Below are 4,909 nucleotides of genomic sequence, written 5' to 3'. Positions count from 1 at the left end.
GATAGGGTGAATTTTGGAAGAGATCACATTTGGTAAGAATGCTATCTGATTATTTCAGTTTCCGTTTTTAAAAGCGCTATATGTTGAGCCACCTCAACTAGATTTGGCATGTGACATTTTTAGCGGCAATCATTGGTTGATTTTCTAGTGTTGCCATTCGGGGAGTTGTAATGAGGCTTTTTTTGTCGCCGTGTAAGAGAAATATATATATAGATGGTAAATAACCACAATTTAAATCTCAAATATTTGACTAATTTTGTTTGCTTTTTTAAAAGGTATAGCATGACATATGTATTATAATATATAGTGGTGAATATATAAGCCTACAAATTACTTAGAAACAGTGGTAGATAGCAATCTCATCATCATCATAGTTGGCCAGACAGCGCAATGCGAGCCAATGCCTTCCTCTGATGATTTCTCCATGACGACTTCCGATTTATCTTTGATCTCCAATTTGTTTCATTAACTGCGAGAAAATCAGACTCCACTGAGTCAGCCCATATCAATCGCGGCCTTCCCCACTTTCTTGTTCCAGTGGGTTTAAAAAGCAGCATCTTTTTAATTGAGTTGTCATCACTCATTCGAATCACGTGGGCGATCCAATTCATTCTATTTATTTTTATGTATTTAATTATATCAGGTTGTTTATAAATCTTGTACAGTTCAAAGTTAAATCTCCTTCTCCAGTTATTGTTTTCATTTACACCACCAAGTATACTCCGCAAAATCTTTCTCTCAAATATTGCGATACAATTTTCCTCCAGTTTTGTCATTGTCCAAGCTACTGAGGCGTACGCCAAAACAGGCCGGACAAGAGTTTTGTAGATTAAGAACTTTGTTTTCCTAGAAAAAAACCTAGATTCAATCAATATACTCAGCCCATAGACAGTCCTATTCGCCAAATAGAGTCGGTTTTTTATTTCAGGAGTAATTCTGTTGTTAATGGTAATAATTGATCCTAAGTAAGTAAAACTCCTCTCTGTTTCAAATCTATAAAAATTTATTTCAAGATAGGGGTCTGGGACTCTGGTTTTTGAGAGTAACGTATATTTTGTTTTATCTACATTTATGACCAAGCCCATTTGTCTTGCAGCCAATTCAAGGGAAAGAAATGCCTCTTTCAGAGCAGGAAGGGAACGAACAATTATTTCAATATCATCAGCATATGCAAGTTGTTGTACTGATCTAGTAAAAATGTGACCACTGGTATTGATGCCTGAATCACGAATAACTCTCTCAAGTGCAATATTAAAAAGTAGACAGGAGAGAGAATCTCCTTGTCGAACACCTGTGAATGTGTCAAGATTTTCTGACAGAGACCTCAGAAACTTAATCTTACACTTTGTATCTTTCAATGTAAGTCTTGTCAACTTAATGAGTTTTGAAGGTATTTTAAAAGTATTCATTGTTTCAAAAAGATAATTTCTATTGATACTATCAAAAACAGCCTTGAAATCAATAAAAAGATGTGTCTCAATGTTAAATTCCATTGTTTTCTCTGAAATCTGACGGAGACAAAATATCTGATCTTTAGTTGATTTTCCAGCACGGAATCCACATTGATATTTTCCTATTTTTGAGTCAATGAATGGTAACTGCCTGAGATATAAAATTCTAAATAGTATTTTGTATGAAGACTAATGCCACGATAGTTGGCACAGGTCATAGGATCTCCTTTCTTGTGAATTGGGCACAAAATGCTAATATTCCAAACCGTTGGCATCTACTAAATTGAATTTATTAAACAAAGAATCACAATTAATAAACTACCACTAGATAATATTTATTCGCTGTCCGAAGCAAGTTAGCATCACTGTTTCAAGAATTTAAATTTACGATTGGCTATTTTTTGCAGAGTTAACAGTTAATAATTATAGGTGTCCACATCTGGTTGTGATTTTTAACTTTTGTGCAATTTTTTTTATAGTGTAATAAATTCCACTTATTTTTATAAAGTATAATTTTAGAAAAATTTACGAAATAAAAAATGCGAAAAATTTAGAAAGGGTACACAAAAGTCATAAATTTGAGAAACACTGCCCTAAAAGATGGTAATACCTACCTTTCCCGCAAAAAGTTGGGTGATATCGTAGTTATTTGTCAAGAAGTCAAAGAGATCTCTAGGAATATGGAAGTTGATATAAATAATAAGTTTGTTGTATTTGTTTATTACATCGACCTTGAATTTTATGTCTTTTTTTTGCTTTAATTTGATAAAATATTCTGTAATAAATTATTATTTCCAATATAAGATTAAATATAGTTAACTATTTTGTAAAAGTCTAGGTTACGGGAGGATCCTCATATTCTTCATCACTCTCAGCAGTTAAAATATCATTAGTACCAGTAATAATTTTATCAGTTGAATTATGACTTTACAGTTTCTTCATTTTTTAAGAGGTTGAATTTTCTTGGATTGTGACAAAATTCGATTCTGCAATTAGCACAGTGCTTGGAATATCAACTGGTTTCTTAAAATGATGATTTTTTTCATCCTCTGACTTTCCTCCCTGGATACAAGAGCAAATTTTACACTCTTCCCAACACTATTTGAATTTAATACCAAATTTTCTTGTACCAATTGACTTATTTCACTTGTATTGCCAAAAGCGAAATACAGTGAACTGTCAATTATGCACCGGTGTAAGGGGCCCCAACAGAAAAAAGCGCATAAGTAAAAGAGACGCAACGCAAATTGAAGTGACAACATCAATAAATATGTTTCTTAAGATTAAATGTTAATATTTATACTGTTTTGGTATTTACTATAATTATGCAAAGAAAAAATTTAACATACCTAAGGACAATTTATTTTCTTACAAAATAATCACATGTTTGTATTTGCCCACGTATTTAAAAAAAAAGTTTTTCCAGTCCATATGAATGGTTCGAATCCCGCCGTAACCCTGGATGTATTCTTTGTGATGTCTTTCTCTGAATTGTACTATCTGTATTTTCTACTTGACAATGACTTATAAACCTATATATTGAGCACACAAGTCAGCAAATGTATGTAATTTCAATAAAATAAAATTCAATAAAATCCATATGAATGGGATAAGGGAGTTTCGGGAGCAGAATTAAATTGTAAATAGTATCATCCACCACGTTCTAATCATCCATTTCATTAGCGATGTCATTAATGTCTTTTACTTCCGTTGTTAATAGATTATCACCAAAGACAATAAATTCATTAAGAGAAACATGTCCATTAGAAATGGAATTGCCTTATGCTTTATTGTCCAATGCTTCTCCATGCATCGCATACCATATAATCGAGAATTGAAATCTTTACGTCAACTGCTGCTGATTTGCCTTTTTTCAGTTCTGCTAGATATCGACGAATCAATGTTTTACCCAAGTAGCACAATTCACAAAAACGATATAGTAAAAACTTAGCTTTGAACACTGTACAATATAGTAGCGAAACATTGTACTATATAAAAATGGACTTTTATAACGTATATTCAATATCGCGAAACAATATCGTTCTATATTGTAAAAACGTTGGGGGAACGTCGATCGATATCTCTCAACATTTACAAACACTGTACAATGTTGACCGACATCGTCAACACGATATTCAAGAAACAAATGCTGTGGAATGCCGACAATCGCCAAAATGACGTTATTTGAGAAAATAGAAATTAGTTTTTAAAAATATTCATACCTGTTTGTAACCTGAAAAAAACTGATAACAAAACCGTTCTAGCTTGTTTAAAATTAAATTATTTGTTATTACCAAAACTTGTAGAATTTTTTAATTATTAATATTTAATAAGTTTGGGTAGGCAGGTATATTTTACTATTATTCTAGAAAATAAGCTAGAAAGTAAATAGTTTTGTTAAGATATTTCTTCTCTTTTTTAGGGTACAAGTAGCCATTGAAACTGTGAAATAATTTTAAGTGATTTGTGCTATAATTTTTACAGCATCTATATTTTACTATGTAGATTAAAATTACAATACGTTTAATTTAAATCGATAAACTTTTTTGCTATGACGTTTTAGTATTATATAATCTGTATTTTACTAAAATAGTATGTATGGAAAACAAAATACCTTGTCTTCACAGCATCAGGTTCGATTTTAAGATAACTGATTAAAAAGAAGGGGGAAAAAAAGCATATTTACACTGATATTGTCATAATAAAATCCGACTTTTTCAAAAAGTTTGGTATATTTTTTTATTCAATACCAGAAGGTTAAGAAATAATGCGTATTTATTTATTTAGCGAACCTTGACCAAGTATTTGAGTTATTTTAATGAGGAAACTAATATTGGCAATTTTTCTGCTTTTGCCGCATGGTACGTGGCGTCGCGTGTGTGATGACGTCAATAAGAGTATAATTCCCTGCTCCTTCATTGGCAAGGAATTATTTTAAAATTTAGAAGTTTAGTTATTTTGATTTTTTAACATATTTAGGTATATGCGGAATTTCAAATTTTCCTTCAGGTTGAATTTTATTTTTCAAGAGTATTGCCTAACAGGTAAAAATTTAAAAAAAAGTCAATTAACAACCATTAAAATTTTTCCAATTGAGTTCCTATTTTGTTTTTAATTTGAATAGTTTTTAATATCATTTCTATATGTTGCATTTAATAATTCAAACCAAGAATAATTAAATGAAAAAATAAGTCAAAATAACGATTTTTTCGAATGAATTCCAAAACCTTATAGAATACTGAATTGAATCGAGTGTATTAATACTTCAGTAATTTCTCTAACTGGAGTAAAATATGAGTTCAACAAACTTTTAATTGTTCAATTTTCTTGACGTTTAACATGTATCAGTTTATTTCGATGGCTGCCGTGATGACTAAAGAATGAATTTCCATTAAAAAGTCGACTTTTTTTAACATTTTAAGAACAGCTGTCTTAGTTCTTTGAAAACATTATGTAGG

This window comes from Parasteatoda tepidariorum, chromosome X1 (assembly GCF_043381705.1).
Source record: "Parasteatoda tepidariorum isolate YZ-2023 chromosome X1, CAS_Ptep_4.0, whole genome shotgun sequence".
Classification (NCBI taxonomy): Eukaryota; Metazoa; Arthropoda; class Arachnida; order Araneae; family Theridiidae; genus Parasteatoda; species Parasteatoda tepidariorum.
This window is presented reverse-complemented; position numbering follows the sequence as displayed.